Source organism: Acomys minous (genome assembly GCF_964271855.1).
Source record: "Acomys minous genome assembly, chromosome: 9".
In the NCBI taxonomy this organism is placed as follows: Eukaryota; Metazoa; Chordata; class Mammalia; order Rodentia; family Muridae; genus Acomys; species Acomys minous.
In genome coordinates this window covers 31,167,150-31,187,134 of record NC_140490.1, presented here as the reverse complement: position 1 = coordinate 31,187,134, position 19,985 = coordinate 31,167,150, and the positions used below count along the sequence as shown (strand labels likewise).

At 44.0% G+C, this 19,985-nt stretch overlaps 1 protein-coding gene across 2 annotated transcripts in view; it reads left to right on the top strand.

Annotated features, from left to right (window-relative positions):
• Positions 1-19,985, top strand: part of PTPRG (protein tyrosine phosphatase receptor type G) — a 685,241-nt gene that overhangs the window by 411,972 nt on the left and 253,284 nt on the right. The window lies entirely within an intron of this gene.

Genomic DNA, 19,985 nt, shown 5'->3' with positions numbered 1-19,985 from the left:
TGGCAGTGTATCATTTTCATTTTCAGGAACAAATGTTTCTCAATTTATGTCCTGCTTTGGTAGCCTGATACATATTTGAGACCCTCTTCATAATGGGAATGCATGTATTTCAAACTTATGTGTGATTTATAAAGTGTTAGGTACAATACCTGTCTCCTCCTGCCTGTTTCTGAGGCCTCTAGGAATACTTGGCACATCTGTGAGAACCTGTGTGAGCTGAGAAAGCCATTGATATCTCTTTTGTGGTGATGCTTGTGAGGATAAATGGGACAGCGCATTCAACTTCAGCTTTTCCTCCGGTATTCTCACCACACAGACCTCTTTAGATCCCAGGATGTGTGAAGCTTGTTCCCCGGTGGTACTCTTGAAGTCTGTTCTTTTCCAGCACTAGCTCTGTGGAGATTATATGCAGATCTCACTGAAAGCCTCACTCCTACAGGGCAACCCTGCCTCTGAGACTCCTGATACCTCTAAATATTTTTAATTTTCTAGTATAGCTCATAGAACTTAGGTGCATTTACGGGTCTGTTGCAAATGATATTTTAAAGGTTCTAGATAATCTGGCTAGAGAAAAAGAAACAGGGTAGGGGTCTGGGACATAGGAGCACATAGGAGCTTCTGATGTCTCCGTCAATGCGCTCTTACTCAACCCTCCTGTGACGCTCCCCCCCTCTTCCCCTTGTGCAGAGATCCCTAGCCCTATGCCTATAGAGTCTTTGTTTTTTGTTTTTGTTTTGTTTTGTTTTTTAGATTTTATGAAAGTGTGGACAACACTATGTACAGAAATGTCTGAGTTAGTGCCAGTAGCCTGGACAGGGCAACTTGGCAAGACATGTGTCTTCACTTTTCTTGGGCTGGCTGTACTGTTTTTCCTCCTGTATAGAGAGAAGATCTTCCTGGTGCTAGGGCTAGATACCGTATCAGACAAGGTAACAAAGACTTTCTTGACAGGCAATCCCAAGACACAGTGTTGTAGCAGGGTAGTGTTTCTCTAGAAAAAAGTTCTTTAGTTTCTTGGAGGACCAGAAGCCAAGAACTGTGGAATAAAACATACACAAAAAACGTGTGGGTATACACATGCATTCACGCACATGCTTACATGCTCTTCCTGGAGACACCTGAGATTACTGCTGTGGGAAGATGCTTAATTAATTTGCAGCACCAAAATCTGTCCATATACATCCTTGTCTGTGGGACTTCCTCTCTCCTGGTCACACTAATTATGATTCTGAATAAGGTTTCCACTTAATGGTTCCTCCTGCCCCTATGAATGGAAGGAGTCATTTCTTAGAAGTCAAGCTTTGTTTGTATATGGCAAACTTGCTTCCTAGAATCAAAGTTACATCGTGTTTCTAACTGTGGGGTTTCCCTTCTGGCCTTGCCCTGCCTCCACTTCCCATGGGCAGTGGGAGTTAAAGGGCCGGTTGTGTGTCCAGCCAGCTTTGCTCTGAAGCTCCTTTGTTTTAAACTGGGCTCATGTTGTTCTTAACAAAAGAACTGGGCTCCAAGTTTGAGAACTTAATCTGGCTTGGCAATGAATGTCTCTGGAGCAGGAAAGTGAGCCTGTACCTCGTCAGCAGTCACACCCTCTGGGGCCAGGACAGTCTTCGGTCCTGCTCAACGTGGTGTAGATCAGCCTGCAGCATAGACATTTTCTTTTGAGGCCTTATGAGTTTTGAAAACTGTTTGATTTTTTCCCTTTGCTTGAAGAGTGCCATCAATTGCTGATGCTAACAAGCTCTGGTGCTTCTGATGCCCAGACTTAACTGTCTGCTCAAGTTTGCTTTTGCGTGGCATCAAGGTAGTGAGCCTGCCTGTGTGAACTGGATTCCTCATGCCCAGCTGGTTCATAGCCTGCTTTCATAAACTGTGATAACATGTTGATGTTCTTAGTGGTATATTTGGAGGTACTTAAGTTGCAGGGATTAAAGGCAATTGGATCCGATTTAACTGTAAAATATGCATAGGAGAGTTGCTCACTTCTGTCGCCAACGTGTCTGTAAAACTTTGTGATAGCGTGCCGTTGCTAAATCTCTGTATTGACACTAGCTCCTCCTGGTGATCCTGTGCTGTTTGAACATCACAGAGTCAGCTTATCTCTGCCTTACATAGGAAAGAGAAGTTGGGGAGGGGAAGCAAAGCCTATCCCCTGGGAGGGGGAGTTTAAGGTAGGGGGCAGGATGAAAGGTGCTGGGAGGAGCCATGGGTACTGAGTGATGCTTGGAGACCCCCCTCCCCCGCACCTCAACTAGCCATTCGACCCAACACACATACCTACATCACATTCCCGGAAAAATTTCAGCTTACTGTGGAGAAGTTGATCTATATCAGGGCTATCATTTTGTATGTGTCAGTGTTATTGGATTTGAGGTCAGAGCCTTGGCCCTAGCGAGAAGCCCTAACAAGGTAGGTTGGGCCATTTGTCCTCCAAAGGCCAATTAGACATATTTTACTTAATGTAGCCACATTGGGAAGGAGAGCAAAGAGAGGCCCACTGCCTGGCTTTGTCCATTGTCAGGGTTCTGACTGAGGTGTAAGCTTCAGTAGAAGGAAGAAGGGCTCCTGACTGAGCTGTCCTGGCTCAGTGTGGCTCTACCCATCATCACTCCCCTGCCTTCAGTCCCCCTTTGTTAGGCGACTCTACAGGTGCCTTTCAGGGAGGGGCTTAGAGATGGCTCAGTTGGTATAAGTGCTTGGAACCTAAGTTTGGTCCCCTGTGCCCACGTGAAAAAGCCAGATAAGGTGGCATGCATTTGTCATTCCAATGCTGGGGAGGAGGCAGAGGCAGCTAAGTCCCTACCCTGTGCAGCAAGCTTAGCCTAATTGGTAAGTTCCAAGCCAGTGAGAGACCCTGTATAAAAAAACAAGGTGGTTAGTTTCTGAGCAGTGGCACCTTTAGTTGTCTGGCCTCCACACATGTGTGGGTACATATCTATGTGTGCACACTTACTTACAGAGAAATCTCTTTTTGTGAAATAGATGTCCTTTCTACCTAGCACTGGGTTCCAGCCTTTTCCTTCTCCCAGCATGTTGTTCCTGAGTAAATTCCAGGATGGGGAAGGCCCACTAGTGTCTGTCCTCACTGTTGGCAGTGTATGCTACTGGTTGCTAGTATATTGAGGGCAGGATGCTGGTCATGTGCCACGGTATGTGGAAGCCCTCTGTACAAGACGCAGTCCAGCCCACAGATGTCACTAGTGTCACATGTGTGAGCTACGGGAGCAAAGGAAGCATGCATTTAGTGGAATTGAGCTGCCATTCATCTCAGTGGTACCACTGTACACACATTTGAATACTGAGAGCTCCTTTCCTACGCGGTGACTGAAGCTTCTCGTGTTGGTTAGAAAAGCGATGTACCTTGCATCTTGAGACTTAGCCACAACACTGGCAATTTCAGCAACTCCACAGCCTTCTTCCGCCCTCCAGGATGAATTTTAACTATGTGCCCCATCCGGACCTGGCCCTGCTCCCTAAGGGTAAACTGCAGCAAAGTCGGCCTTGTAGATTTTGCTCTTCCCAGGAATTATTTCAGAGTAATCATGGTCTTTTAGGAATCCACAATTTAGACCTGTTTCCATTTTCCTGGAAAAAAAATCCTGGATTTGGTATCATAGTAGTTGTATTTAAAAACATCCAATCTAATAGTTAACAATAAAGTCATTATACAATCCAAAAAAAGTCAATGCTCCTCAAAAGCCAGCTATTTTTTCCTTCTTTCTTGCCCTCCCTCCTTCTCTGTCTCCCTGCCTTCTTCCCTCCCTTCCCCCTTCCTCCCTTCCTCCCCCCTCCTTCCCTTCCTCCTTTTCTTTCTTTCTTTCTTTCTTTCTTTCTTTCTTTCTTTCTTCCTTTCTTCCTTTCTTTCTTCCCCAGCACAGTTAAACTCAGAAAAGCAAACCGGAGTGATTGCAGATGTTGTGTTGGGGGACAGACCCCTCCTGGGGTGCTCTCTGGAGCCCTATAGCAGCTTCCCTGATGACGAAAGGTTTTCTTCCTCTTAAGGATGGAAACACAAGCAAAGCAGGAAGCCACAGTCCCTGCCTTCCAGTTGTTTGTGCTCTACAGGTGATGCTGAAGGTGAACACTTGCAGAACTGGGTGTGTCCTTTCGGCTGCCATAGATGGACTCTGAAGCAGAGGGGCATTATGCCAAGAGATAAAGGCTCTTGGTGGAGATAATGATGCTTAGAAAGATAACAGAGGGATGAATCTGAGCCTGCTGTTAGAACAGAACCATGAAATGGTCCTGAGGTTGGTGACCTTCTGTAAGGCCAGTGAGTATTCCCATAGGCAACAAGGACTTTGCTTATATCAGGTAGTGTATAGTTGTCTGTCACAGAGCTGAAAATATTCTGGTGAAAGAGACCCTGCTCTTAGGATGGCTTGATCTTTGTCTCTTGGTCCCCTGGACTCCCTGGTGCCAGTGCTGCTGGTGATCTTAGCACTGCCACCGTCTTCTACTCTTTTTCCTGTTCCATAGTCTTTCCTTGGCCTGTGGTTGGTCCTGTAGCTAATGGTTCCTAACACACAAATAGGAATTGAAGCACAATGCATTTCCACTAATAATTGAAGTTGGAGTGAATTCAAAGGAAAACCTCCGAGAGCCCCATTAAAGTGGAGGTTCATTGCACGCTTGTTGTCTAAGGTAATTAAAATCGTATTTATTACAACAAGCGATTGCAGGAGTTGTTGATTCAGACTTTTTATGAGCTGAAGTCTTCAATAAGCTTAAATGATCCAAATTGATTGTCTGTGCCCTTCCCAGCTAGACTCGCAGCTGGTTTGTTTCGGCTCTGGCTAGGGTATCTAGGCAAGTACGGAGAAACAAAGGCTCTTCTCAATACATCCCGTGTACACATTGCCATATGTTCCAGGGCAGCAATTGATTATCTCAGACTCTGGGGGTCAGATGTTCCAGAATCTCTTTTAGAAAGGTGAGAGAGGGTGGGTTCGGGGGGAGAGCACACATCATGGAAGCTGCTCCGACCTTGCATAGAATGCCCATTCTAAGTGGAAAAATATATTCTGTAAATAACTTTGCATCTGTTCACATCAGGTCTCATCATCAAGTAAGTTTCTGCAAAAAAATAAATAGGCGCAAGATTCCCTTTGGTCTTGGAGGAATGTCTGAGACCATTCTGTGGTTCTTGTGTCCCATGTTTGCCTTCATTGCTCTGTTGCCAAGAAGCCTGGGTTACTGTAGCCCTGACCCAACATGTTGACCACTTCCCTCTCTGGAAGGCTGGGTGTATTTTGGTGATCTTCTGAATTTTCTTTTCCCTGCCGCGATGCTATGAACACTCTTGGTTAAGATAAGGGCCTGTCTAGGAGACAAGAAGTGGCCGGTTCTGTGCTGACTTCATCTGACATTCACTTCCCCTATATTCTGTTTGGGCTTGCATCTGTCTTTTCTCTGTCATTCTCCACCTGGGCCTCAGGAGAGACCTATGTGCTCACAGCCTGCCCACATAGAGAGACCAGCAGCTTGCTTTTGATAAAACACATCTTGCTTCTGCCTGAGAGTACTTCAGTAGCTCTCTGGCTAGCCAAGGTGTTCCTGTGGCCCTAGGATCTGGCTCAGGAGATTCATGCCTGCCTTCCTTCTGCTAAGGTAAAGCACTTCTGGCCCATGTTGTCACCCTTGTCACCTGCTGCGTGCATGACAGCTTCTTCACAGCTCATATATTAGTCAGAACATCTGGACGTCTTGGCCCACTTTGATCTCTGACCTTCATAGCTTCATAGGTACGGTCTTAATGTTAGGCCCACCCTTTTCTGCATTCTGCAGAATAAATTTAGGCACCGGCATGCCTTCCTAAAGATTTATATCATTTGCTACTGTATTAAGGGAAGTGAAGTATCTTTTACTTCAAAAAATAAAACTTTTCATTTATATATGTACATGTGTATGTATATATGAAAATGCTACAATGGTGTCCATCACTTTATATAACAGCAATAAAAAATAAAGGAGAAATCTGTTTCGCTTTATTTAACATAATAATTTTTAAAATTAGTCTTATGTCTAGTGTGCATGCACATGCATACACATGTGCACATGTGTGAAGAGCACATGTGGGAGTTAGAAAGCAACTTGGTGGAATTGGTTCTCTCTTTGCACCATGGATGTTCTTAATTTTTTAAAGATTTATTATTTATTTATTATGTATACAATGTTCTGGCCTGTAAGTTGGAAGAGGGCTCCAGATCTCATTATAGATGGTTGTGAGCCACCATGTGGTTGCTGGAACTCAGGATGTTTTGGAAGAGCAAGCAGTGCTCTTAACTTCTGAGTCATCTCTCCAGCCCAGGTTCTTAGTTTTTGATGTCATGTTGTCAGGACTGGCCAGGGCAAGTGCCTTTACTCACAGAGTCATTTCACTGGCCCCCAGCACAGTACCTTTTTAAGCTTATGTAAAGATTGCCCTTCTCCTTTACTCAGATGGTGGAATTGTTACCTTTCTTTTGGAAACACAGGTTCAGATGTTTTCTCTCTTCTGGTTGACTTGGTCACATGGGCTCCTGTTCAAATGTCCTCAGAGGACACATGGAATGCTTTGACATTTCTGTTAAACTTGAAGATTATACTGGCACCTTGGCTTATTCAAACTAATTGTTTAAAGTCTTTATGAACTTGATAGCCTCTTGATTTGTCACCAGAGAGAATTTCCCTGGGTGTGAGAGGTGGGTACTGAGTCATGTTCTCTTAAAGATAATGCCATCTCTCTCTCTCTCTCTCTTTTGCTTTTCACTGTTTTCAACACAATGAAATTCTTATAGTTCCTCTGAGGCAAACTCACTTTAAGAGTAAATTGTCAGGCTTGCCATATGTGGCTTGTTTCTGAATGGGACGTTGAGGGTGCTAGAGAGTTGGTTCTGTGCTTTCCTGGCGTATGTTAGTTACTTGCTCCGACGTGACTTCTGCCAAATGTCCATGGATTTCCTTGAAACTCTGATGTTGACTTTGTTCCAATAAAGAGTCTATTTAAGGTCTAGTGTTCCCCTGGGCAAGTCGTCTTTTGTGGGTGGTACATAGGAGCATGCTCAGTGCATACATGAATGTGGGTCCTTGTCCCTGTGCAGTCAACAGCCATCCTTATGTGTCGACTCAGCTGAGGGTTGTTTGATGGTGTGTCAGCCACATGCTGCCAACGTGTTGCTGGCAGCTGACTCATTTTGAGACTTAGAACCAAGGAGATGATTGGAGTCATACTTCCAGAAGAAGTCAGGTGCCCCAGGACCTTCAGAGAACCATTGAGAAGACTGGGGATGGGAGCAGGTGATGGGTGTGTGGAAATCATGTTGCAGACACAATGTAATGAAAACTGTGTGTGCTAAGAAATTTCCAAGAGCTTCTTCATTTGATTCTATCTCGGGCTATAAGGAGGTTCTAGTCCTATACTCGTCTTAATCTCTGGATGCCTCAACTCATGCAACAGTGAGTGATCCATGCCGATGCTCTTGTCCAGAGGTTCTCAACCTTGAAATACTGTGACACTTTAATGCAGTTCCTCATGTTGGGGTGACCCTCAACGTCTTCCTAGCTGTAATTTTGGTAGTTTTTGGAACCGTAATGTAAATATCTGATGTGCAGGATATCTGACGTGCGACCCCCACAGGATCGAGACCCGCAGTTTCAGAACCACTGCTCTAGTGCCCAGGCTCTGGAGTCTATGAAGTAGTATGGTCCATGCTTGTCTGTATTTGATTCATGATTTCATTGTTTGGGGGCGGGGCATTGCTTTGGGCAGTGATTTATAAAGCATCCAAGGCATGCTGTTAGAATCTTCACTACTGCTTCTTGTGTAACAGGGAAGGAAAAAGTGGAGGGGCTGCTCGAACTCATAGGCGATAAGTCACACAGACAGTGTAAATGGTGCAGGCAGTGTCTGTGGAGGTGCTGCGGTAGCTACCTAGACCGGCCACTCCAGTCTAAGCACAAGAGCTGCACCACCTCACAGCAAAGGCCACGTGACCTGTGCATTGCTATTCTGAACTTTCATAACCTACATTAAAAGAGATAAGAAGAAACAGGTGGTTTGATTTGAATTGAACGGTTTACTTTATACAGATTATTTTATTTTCATTATCATTTATCATCGAAGCTATTACAATTTTTATTGACTTTAATAATCTGTTATATTTACCCCAATATTATTCCAACATAAAACCAACTATATAAAATTATGGCTGAGATGTCTTGCATTCTATTTTTAATATCAATTCTTGGAAACTCAGTTTATCTTATTAAATTTATTTTACAGGTGGGGCACCTGGCCAGAGCGTATGTGTAGAGGCCAGGGGCAACTTGAGAGAGTCAATTTGCCTCTTCCACCGTGTGGATTCCTGGGCTCAGTCTCAGGTCACGAGGGCTGGCAGCCAGGCTCATTACCCACTGAATCATCTTACTAGTCCCATAGTATAACACTGGTTATAGATTATAACAGCATAGTTCTGTTTGGACAGAGCACCTCGCTATTCCACGTGCTCACTAGCCACATGCTACATATGGCTCCTATGCAAAAACATGAAGCCATACAGACTCCAGACCAGAGCAGTGGAACTGGGTAGTGAGCTAGCGAGAAACGAGTGGAAGTCATTCGAGAGCAGTGTCTGTAGTGTTCTGTCTTTTTTCCCCCCTCTTCTAATGAGAATAAAAGAGGCCGAGGTGAAGAAAGTGCTGGATGCTGGAGAATGACCAACTTGAAGGGGCTAATCCACAACCTGACAACCACAGGTCATGGTAGGATGTCTGCTAAAGGAACGTGCTGTGGCTGCTGGAACCACAAGGGGCAGACGCAGGTCGGAATCTGCGTGATGTATTGGATAATTTAATTTGTTTCAAATCTCATGTATATACTCTATACACAAGGACGAGTTTTAAAACTCCAATAGATGTGTGCAGTTTTTCTGTCTCGTTTTGGGGCTCACCATCTTTATTACAGAGACTTCAGCTGCATATGTCAAGAATGTATTTCTTCACAGGCTTTCTGGGTTTTCTCTCCTTTTTTTTTTTTTTCCTTCTTTTTCTTTCTCCTTTGTAATGTTTATTCCCAGAGCTTTGAGCCCTGTTCTTTTCAGAATCCTTTTCCAACCTGAAGAACTCAAATAAAGCTGGCTGAGGAGACCTTTGTGCTCTGTTGCCAGAGACCTCGGGCAGCCTGATCACATGTATTGTGAGTTCAAGTCCAGAGGATTTACTGGCACGCGGCTCACACCCCGCCTCCACCCCCTTTATTGCATCCTGTCAGAACTTGAGCAGAAAGGCTTCAAGCCACCTTAAATCTAAAGCCTTTAGCTGGTTCTTTAGTGCTACTGGCACTCAGAAGGGACAGTCAGAAAGATTTATAAGGAATAGAAAGAAGTCAAGTTTGAAAAGAAAGTCTGTTTGGTCTCCCTCCCTAAAATCCCTGGCAGAGAAATTCATAGCACCCCTGAATGGGACAGGAAGGACGTTCCGAAGGCTTCCCAACCCGGATTGTATGCCTGGCACTGTGTTCAGTGCAGACTTGTTCTGGAAAACATTTGTGGATCTATGGACACTAGCTAGGCCAACTCTGCAAAACTCAACTTTAAATATTAAAAAAAGACATTTCTTCTCCTGAGTATTTGATAGTGTCTTGATAGGACTTTAAAACTCAGGTTAATATGTTTAAGGTAACTTCTAACTCCTGGCTCCTACCATTTGGACACACCATTCACTTCCGAAAGCCTGGCAGTCTTGCTGCAGAACAGCCAGTGTTTGGGAGACATTTCCTAGTTATCCGTCAGTATTTAACGTTCTAAGAGCATGGGTGACTTGGAAGAAACATAATTTCCAGGCCTCAGTCACCCCCGTGCTTGTTTCTGCCACTGCATTTGCCGCTGCCACCCTGTTTCTTTATCACTTTCTGTCTCATGTATCAGCAGGATAGGTGTGGCTAAGATACCACAGTTGTATGTTCCCTGGAACATACCACCCATGTGTATGTTCCCTGGGTCCTTGTCTTAAACCTTCATTATAAAGAATGAGTGAGCTCCTAGGGTATCATATCCAGGGGGAGGAAGTCCTCCTCAGTCACAGTCATAGGGGAGGCGAGCAGCGGGAAAGAGGGAGGGAGGGAGGAATGGGAGGATACAAGGGATGAGATAACAATTGTGATGTAATATGAATAAATTGTGTGTGTGTGTGTGTGTGTGTGTGTGTGTGTGTGTGTGTGTGTGAGCTTCAGTCTAGTGTATTTACAAAACCCTACAGAATGTATCCTTCTGTTAACGGCTTGGTTACCAGCAAATGTGTGCAACGTCTAAAACAGCCTGCCTGCATGCTGCCATACTTCTCTGCCGTGGTGATAACAGACTAAACCTCTGAACTGTAAGCCAGCCCCAGTGAAATGTTTCCCTTTATAAGAGTTGCCATGATCATTTAATTCAGGACATCCCAAATTCAATTTCCCTTAAGCCCCTGAGTATTTGCATGTCCAGGTTGGGGGGGGGGGTGGCGGTGGTGAGAATCATCTGGGGAAATGCTTCCCGGCCCCTCTGGAGGAAGCTCTCCTGCCTCTGTGTGGAAGGGTTGGGTGGGCGCATTGCACTCTCTTCAGTTTCTAGACTTCAGTGGCATGGGCTTATTTGGAGACATCTCCCTTTTCTTGTGGGACCGAGTCCTGAGTTGAGAAGTTTTCCTCACTTGGTGCTGAGATCCTCAGGCGGCGGTGTGCCTGGGATGTTTGTGGCACAGCTTGGAGTCTAGCACACCTGGAAGGGAGGAAGAAGAGGTAGTGACAGGACACAGTCATCATCCCAAGGGAACCTCTGGCCTTGCAGCAGAGGTGAGATGCAAAGCTGCTGCTATGTTGCACTCATCAAGGGAAACTGTAGCAGTTTTGAAGGAGTTCCTGGCTGCACTGGGAAGGAAGCAGGCTGCTCAGAGCTCCTTGAGAAGGTGAGCTCTCTACTTCCAGAGAGGTAACTGCTTGGAGCAGAGGCAGAGTATTGAGAACAGCCAATTCTGACTATGTTGAGAGACAAACACACCCACCTCAGGGGAGATAGGATATTGGCGTTCACTTGGTTAAAAAGTTTTGTATTTCTTGATATTTTTTAATAGGGAAATTTTGAGGAGAAAATTATGAATAACTATCCGATGCAGCCATTAGGTTTTTTTAAGGGGAGGAGGGATCTTTAAAATGTCTGATGACACAGTATTCACATTCTGGTTTTCATTACGTAATAAATATTATATCTAAAGAACAGCAGAGTACAGAGAAGTGGCTGTTAAACCGAGTATTAATTAAAGAAGACTCCCCCTCCCCCCCTTCAGGGTGGATTTGAGTTTGCTAGACATGAACTACTTGGAGCTGGTCCTGGCTTATTCTGAAACATCTTTTCAAGGGAGTCAGCACCGGCTTAAGATGGGTTGAACTGTTTAACCCCCTGAGGGCGTGAGGGCAATAGGCATTCGTTATAAAGCGTGCTGCATGTCTGCGCTTGCTCCTTGCGCAGCATAGTCCTTTTCATGATGGATCACACCAACCCTGCACGTGGAAGCTGGGGGAGAAGGATGTTTGGCGTCTTAGATGGACCAAATACGTATTCCACCTGCAGTGGTTTATACGATGAAACCCATCATCACGTTGTCCCATTATCAGGGACAATGTGCACTCACATCTTTTTTGCTTTCATTTCCTCCTCACACTTACTGGCCCATCTTCAATGCATGTGTTTCTTTCTTAAAAGGATTATTTGATTTATTTTTACTCGTTTCCTTTTGTATGGGTAGGTGTGCATATATACATCATACATACATGTGTGCCCGTGCTCATGTGTGTAGTTACATGTGGCTATTATAGAGCAACCTTGTTTCTTTTCTTTTCTTTTTTTTTTTTTTAAAGACAGTCTTACTATATAGCCCAGGCTGGCCTGCTTTCACTAAGTAGCCCAAGCTCATAGAGATCCTCCTGCCTCTGCCTCCCAAGCGCTGGAATAAGGTGTGCATCACCAGTCCTAGCTAACACCTTGGAATTTTGAAACAAGGTCTTTCACTGGGACCCAGCTTGCCATTACGGTGGGTTGTCTGTCATTGCTCTGGCATGCTGGGCATCGGTGGTGAGCCACCTCACCATTTGCCTGGCTTCTAAGACCAGAACTCAGGCTCTGAAGCACTTACAGAAGCATTTCCCTGGCTGCACGGTCCTCTCTGTCCCCAAAGGCCTTGTTTTCAGCCCTTGACCTGTATCATCTTCTCTCTTTTGCTTTAAAACCTCCTATTAGTTTCCATCTCTGTCTTAAAATAAATCCAAGACTCGTTACTTACCTTCTAAAACCCTACCTGATCAGACTCCTCCCCCCCCCTCGGTGTCTCTCACTTTGCTTTTGTTGATTTTTCTCTGCCTGCCATGTTGCTCATTCCTGGCCTCAGCCTCCCACCCACAGCATCTCTCCCCTCTCTGTTCTGTCATTTTCCTTGCTGTTGCATGCTTTCATTTTCTTTGCAGTACCTACCCATCACTTTCCGAAATTACTTATTGATTTGTTTACTTGTTTATTAACTCCCTCCGCCATCTGCACCGGCTGTATGTACGCTCTGAGGTGCAAGGGGGTCTGTGTGTTGGCTGCTGGATCTTGGCACACAGTTAAGGAACACAATCCCTTAGCAGGAGCAGTAATACGTGCTAAGAAAATGACATTTTCTTCATGTAGCCTCTACTTGTAGGCACCCTGGTTTGCAAAGCGAGAAACTAATTCCAGAGAATGGAAACTTTTAATTCATTCATTTAAAAGATGTTTAAAGAAGCAAATCCTCCCTTCAACCTGCCTCTTATATGAAGGATGAGAACGCCCTAAATGAATTAGGTATTCCCAAGTAAACACATTCATCCATCTGCCTCTTACTGCAAGGCTGGGGGGGCGGGGGTTAGTCCTGCGGCCCAGGAAATGCTCTTTTTGAGACCTGTTCTTCCAGAGCGTGGCTCTTCTGTTAACCGCCATCACATCTATGCATCAAGACAAATTGTTCCAATTAGTCACTGAGGCCCAGAGTTTTGAGAGCTATTAATATGTACATGAGCAATTACTGTCGTGGAATTAAAGTGCGTGCCCGTGGGGATTTTAGATTGAGATTAGCTGTTTCTTTCGGGAGCTAAAGCAGAAACCATGAGAATGCCCTGCTGCTTGTCTTTGAAGGTGCCCTCCATGGGAAGGCCAGGAGGTTTCAGGTCCTTCAGCGTAGCTCCACCCCATAAGCCCGCAGGCCATACCCTCCTCTGGATTCCCTTGGCACCAGGCCTGGTACACAGCCCCTTGGGCATGTCAGAGCACCAAAACCTACACTCCATGTAAGCTTTAAGCTTGCAAAACCTTAGAGCAGTGAAATTAGCAGTACTCAAGATTGACAACAGGAGGAAGTGGGTGTTGTTTATCTTGTAAACTGAATTTGAACTGGCCGTGGAGTCATCTGTGTACCTGGTTAGCCAGGGTAGGAGGGTTGGGAGTTTGAGGCCATGTCAACCTGGCAGAAACTGTAGTCATCTGAGAGGAGGGAAGCTCAATTTAGAAACTGCCTCTTTAAAAATCAGTCTGTAGGCAGACAGGCCTGTAGGGCATTTTCTTAATTAGTGATTGATGGGGGAGGGCCCAGCCCATTGTGGGTGGTACTGGTGGTCCTGGGTTCTGTAAGAAAGCAAGCTGCCTAATCCCTGTGAAGCAAACCGGTAAGCAGCGCCTCGCCTTCCATGGTCCCTGCCTCCAGGATCCTGCCCTGTTTAAGTTCCTGTCCTACCTTCCATCAGTGGTGAGCTGTGATAGGGAAATGTAAGAGCAATAAACCCCTTTCCCCAGATTGCCTCTGGTCATGGTATTTATCCCAGGAATGGCAACCCTAACTAAGACACCTGTCTCAAAGTGAAGAAGAAGGAAGAAAAAAAAATGTAAAATTCAAGTGTCACAGCCTGTTGCCATGATAGTGTCCTGATGAAAACAGCTCAGAGGAGCAATGGTTTATTTGGGTTCCTAAATACAGTTCATCATCACAGGGAAGTCAAGCTAGCTGGAGCCAAAACCATGCTCAGAAGGCAGAGGGCAGTGAATGCTTGTGCCTGACTCACTCTCCTTTTCATAAGGTCCTGGATCCCTGAATAGGGGATTGTGCTACCAACAGTGAGCAGGTCTTCCCATCTCAACTAGCACCATCAAGATAAAGGCCCCAGATTCTAGAGCTCATGAAGGTGGAACTTAAGATTAACTAAGGTGCTGTGAGTTAATGCACCCTACCGCACCACTGTTTCTCATTATGCATAAATGAAGGCAAAAACACTAATGCTTTTTTTTTTTTTCATTTTTCCCGTATCCTTCATGGACATGCTGTTCCTATCCACTGCACTCAGACACTATTTCCAGAGCTTTCTAGACTCTCACAATTACAGTAGGGGCTGAATTCAAGTTATAAAAGGTTTGTAGACTGTGGAGCCCATACCTCTTTCTTTCCAGTAGGCCAGGCCCTGAGTAAATTAAGGTCACCAGGTGAATCTCAGAAGAACTAGATCTTCCACCATTTGAGCAGAGGTACCTCTGTCTACTCAAAACCAATCTAAAAAGAGCAAAACCAAGACTGTAGCTACAGTGTGCTCCAGCTGTGTCAAATGCCTTCATAGAATTCACCAGACAATGTTTCTGTGGTGTACAGAGTTGGCTCATGTTTGCTCATCTTTGTTACCGCACAATGTGGGCAGTCTGGAGTAAGACCCTTCCCTGCAGATGGAGGCCCCATATTTGTTATGGGTGACGATATGGACCAAGGACAGCAAGTGTGAGGCCAATAGGCACAAGGGTTTTATTTCTGATTGCAAGTGAGCTTGCCGCGTTTCCTGAGGGAATTATCAGAATAAACTGTTCTGAGCATCTTAACCGATTTGAACAGATTCTCTTCGAGCAAAGCAACTTTGTCTTAGGTATCTGTGATGGCTAATCTTGTCAGCCTGACACACACATCAGCCAAGAAACTGCCTCCATCAGAGTGGCCTATAGATATGCAGTGGGCCATTTTCTTGATGACTAGTTGATACCGGAGAGGCTAGCCTGCTGTGGGTGGTACCATCCCTAGGCAGGTAGGGGAGGGTTATATAAAGATGGTATAGGGAAGTGTGAGCCTGGAAGTATGCCCCTTAGCAGCATTCTTCCTTGGTGTCTGCTTCAGATCCCTGCCTTGACATCCCTCAGAGATGGACTGTAACCTGTAAGATAAAATAAGCCCTTTCCCCCACAAGTTGTTTTCGACCAGAGTGTTATTGTCATGGTAGCACAAAACAAGCAAAACTGGCAGCCTTGCAGGAAGAGGACCTCGAGAGCAGACCACACTGAAGCATCTCGTTAGAGTTTGTCATGCAGTACCCAGACCACTGGCAAGTGCTCCTCCTATACTTGGTCCCTCTGGGCACATGAATCAGGGATCACAAGATGGAAGAGCAAAATGTTTATGTCTAGTGTAGAGTGCAGTACTTATAGGTAATAGTGACTGGAAATTTTTGGTGGCTATTTTATTTTATTTTTTGTTGTTTGTTGTGGAATTTGTTTCGGGGAGGGTGAGTTACATGTCACCAGCTAAGGCTTAGGCAACTACTCTACCACAGCCATACTCAAAGCCATTGGAGAATAAATTTTAAAATGTTCCCACCTAGAGAAATGCTGAGTGACGTGACAGTCGTCTTAATTAGCTTGCAGTCATTCCACAGTGATGCCCATAGGTCAGAATATTATGGTATAGTCCACAAACACAACGCTTGTAAATTAAAACAGTACCTACACAGGACAGTTTATCATTGTAATGTCAAACATTTGGGAGTCAAGGCAGAAGATTACCAGGTCACTCCTAGGCAGGGCTACATAACAATTTCCAGGACAACCAGTACTACAGAGTGTGAACCTATGTCAAACAAAAAACAAATAATAACAATTGAGTTTTGACTTTGATATACTTAGAGCAGTACACACACACACACACACACACACACACACACACACACATGTATATATGTATATTTAATTATCTATAATTTTAAAGAATCCTTCTACTATAGTAGCAGTTAATTACCATCCACCATCTCTTTTTTTCAGTTGAAACAATCCTGCACCTAGAGAGGACATTCTAATAGAAATCTCTAAAGAGACTAAAGTAGATCTGATCCAAGCCAGTTAAAGAATCTAATCATCTGCCTTTAGGGTCCTTTTCTATTGATCAAGGCATGACTGACTGATGCTGAGACCTTTGCATTGCTTTGCTTGTGAGGGGGACCAAACACTATCACAGTGAGTATGCTTCGTTGTGGGTTCTTCTTTCTTCACCCCTTCTCCATCCCTTTTCTTCTTCCCTTTCAAGCCCCTAACAGTAGATAGGAGAGAAAAGGAGGACAGAGAGGAAAGGGGGTGACATTATCCTTAGACTACTTCCTGCTGATAAGGGGCTTCAAGCTCCTTGGGGCAAGTTTGAGCTTCGCCATCAGGATATCTAATTTCTTCTTCTTGTTGTTTCTTCTTCGTTCAGTACTACTTAACAAATAGCAACTAACAACCCACCCTCCTCTTGAGGCCCTAGCATCTATATGCCCTCCAAAAAGTCAGCAGAATTGCAAACATCACACCATTGAAGAAACTATCTGCAGCTGGCAAAACCACACCTCTGCTAGAGCACAAGGCAAATCACAGTCAGCAGCTGTGAAACAGTCCCATGTCCCACACCTGGGATTAAAACAAAAACATATTCTTATAATATTTGTTTCTTTAATAAATCAAAATTCTCACTATAAGCCAGACTTCCAAAGATTTGGACTATTTCCCTAGTCCCTCTAAACCACTTATTTTCTTATTTATATCTCACTGAATTCTATAGGTAATTTTTCACTATTAATGCATTTTACTTTAAAATGGGAAAGGAGCTAAGAGAATAACTCTAACATCATTGTGAGCCTTTACTTTTTAGTTACAAACAAGTAGGAAAGTAGCATGTGAAAACATAACAATTAAACATTTCAAATCATGGCGCTGGAGAGATGGCTCAGAGGTTAAGAGCATTGGCTGTTCTTCCAGAGTTCCTGAGTTCAATTCCCAGCAACCATTTGGTGGCTCACAACCAACTGTAGTAAGATCTGGTACCCTCTTCTGGCCTACAGGTGTACATGCAGGCAGAACACTATATAATAATAAATAAATCTTTTTTTTTTAAAGACATCTTTTAAAATTTCAAATCCTTTATGCTCTTCCTATTACCAAACACTAACATGTAAATTAAACATGTAGAAATGTCAACATGCCACACATAATTTTGTAAGCCCCCTTCCCATGTAGATGTAGTCTTTCACTGAGGGTGTGCCTGCACCCTGTTATGGAGCTCTCTGGGTGGACAATGCCATGCCAGCAGCTAAGGCTATGGAGCCTGTGGGCTGCTGTTTACACCCATCCCATCACTGCTGCTCCGTGATAGTGTGATTCTGGAACTGCTCTTTAGCATCTTTCCTCGTCTGTGAATTGGCACCCAGCGCTAATGGTTTATCTGATGAGAGTCTTTACGGGAATTATTACAGTGCTTTGTAGAGTATCACCCGACAGGCCACGTGTAAATGTTGTTGTTTCTGTGTCACTGATGTAGACGCCACAGAATTTAATTTGGTTTTCCATCATTGGTTGTCATTTTGGCTCCTTCCTCGGTCCCTGTTAACAACACCCAGCTAAGTGGATCATATATCTGGTGACCTAGAGCCAGGCACACTTATGTTGTGAAGGTAAAAGTGACAGTGTTCACCACTGATGATGCTTTGGGTGGTGTTTTAGGGATATAAGCCAATCTCAGTCAGAATGTCTGACTTCACAAAAGAAGCTAGAAACTTCTGTTGGAAAACACAAGCGTGCATCTTTGTGTGGATGGCACTGTGCTGGCCAGCCTAGTTTATATAACAAGTTCCAGGCCAGCCAGGGCTTACACAATGAAAGCATGTCTGAAAACAAAACAAACAAACAAAAGCTTCTTTTAGGGACTGTGTGTGTGTGTGTGTGTGTGTGTGTGTGTGAGAGAGAGAGAGAGAGAGAGAGAGAGAGAGAGAGAGAGAGAGAGAGAGAGAGAGAGAGACCAGTGCCATGGGCTGGTTTAATTTTATTTATTTTTGGACTAAGGGAATGGAACCGTTGTTCTTACTCTTAGCTAGTTGAACACATTAAGGGTCTTCCAACTTGGACTTAGAACTAGGTGATAAAAGGTGTCCGACTGCACCAGCATGAATGGCCATTTCCTTCTGTCATAACTGAATAGCTGAATCAATGCTTGTGTCTATTGACTGGGGGAAAGGAAGAAAGTTCAGCAGGATTTACCCAACAGGCTTTGTTCAGTGTAAGTAGATTATGGCGCGAATGGTGCAGGTAGCAATCAGAACTAGCAGGGAAGTGGGATTTGAATAGGAACTTCAATGTATTTGACACCTCTAATGTTCTTATGCATGGGTCTGGAACCCTGGATTTTGGTGATAGGTGGAGAGATTGGCTTCAGGATTGATGGAGTCCTGGGTGGATTAGTGAATCGATTTGCTGAGAGCTGCCGTGATACGCCTTTGGGGTCTGAAACTCACCTAACAGCAGCTGAAGATAACACACCAAGTGATGCATATATTTCATAGTCATTTTGTGTATGTGCTGTAAGTGGCTTTTTTTTTTTTTTTGGTGGTACTCTCGTTTCTACAGAAAACAAAGCGATTGCTTCCCCTAACAAAATGTGTAATTAATTTCTCTGTGATACAGTATTTATCTCAGTCCCTTTTCTTTTTCCCCTTGGCTGTTCATCTTTTAAAATGTCATCAATCTTTCTGTCTCTCTATTAAAATAATGTAATATATAAATTTAAAAATGAATTCATTATTTAGTAAAATTCTAATTAATTAAATTTAAAATAAAAAAACCCCACAGCTTAACTGTACTGCCACATATTATCATTAAATTACCTGCTCTAAATATTGAATAAGACAGAACAAAGCAGGAACAGCACACGTTATCCTGTCAGTCAACTACACCAACACAACCTCAATTCTACCTTGGATATTATAAATACGTCAGTAAGCATAAAATGCAGAAATTATCCAGTGCTCAGAAAAAGCTCATGAAACCACAGCGTGGTCTTTGGCCAGTTAGGGAGCTGAGCAGAAACAGACTTCCAAGGACACTTCCATACACTCCTTCACAACTGTTGGCCCAAAGGTGCCTGTCTCTGGAAAATCAGCCAGAATCTTTGCTTCTTTTTTTTATTATTATTATTTTTATTTTTGCTTCTTTTATTCCGTTTCCCAGTTTTCTGATCTCCGTTTTGTAGTAGCTGTGCTGGACCAGCCAGTTGATGCCTTCTGCAGATTTTTTTGTTGTTGTTGTTGTTGTTTTTGGGGGTTTTTTTCCCGTCATTTCACCATTTCTTAGCCTACATTGCAGTTGGGATTTTTCAAGAAACGAGATTTTTATACCGCTAAGGATTAACACCTGTAGGTTAGGGTTGCTTACAGAGTGTTTGTTTAAAATCTGTGTTTCTGATAAATACTTCAGACTAGAATTCATAGCACAGAGGTTAAGATGGCCAATAGAATTTTATTTCAGGGCTCTGGCCCTGATATTTTCTAGTTCAGCAAATGATAGGAAATTATTCATCTCCTTTTCTGTAGTAATCTACCTTGAAAAGCAGGTTCTACTACTGTGGTGGTAACTATCCTTAGTAGTTTCCTTCTTTCTCTCTTTTTTTTTTTTCCCTTGGTGGGGGCATGTTTTGTTTGTTTGTTTTTGTTTTTCCAGACATGGTTTCTCTGTGTAGCCCTGGCTGTCCGGGACTGGCTTGTAAGACTAGACTGGCCTTGAAATCACAGAGATCCATCTGCCTCTGCCTCTGGAGCACTGGGATTTTAGGTGTGCACCACCACATCCAGATGCCTTGGTAGTTTATCATCTGTTAGTGTGAGTTCTTCTCACAGTCTGAAAGCCATGCTATGACCCTAC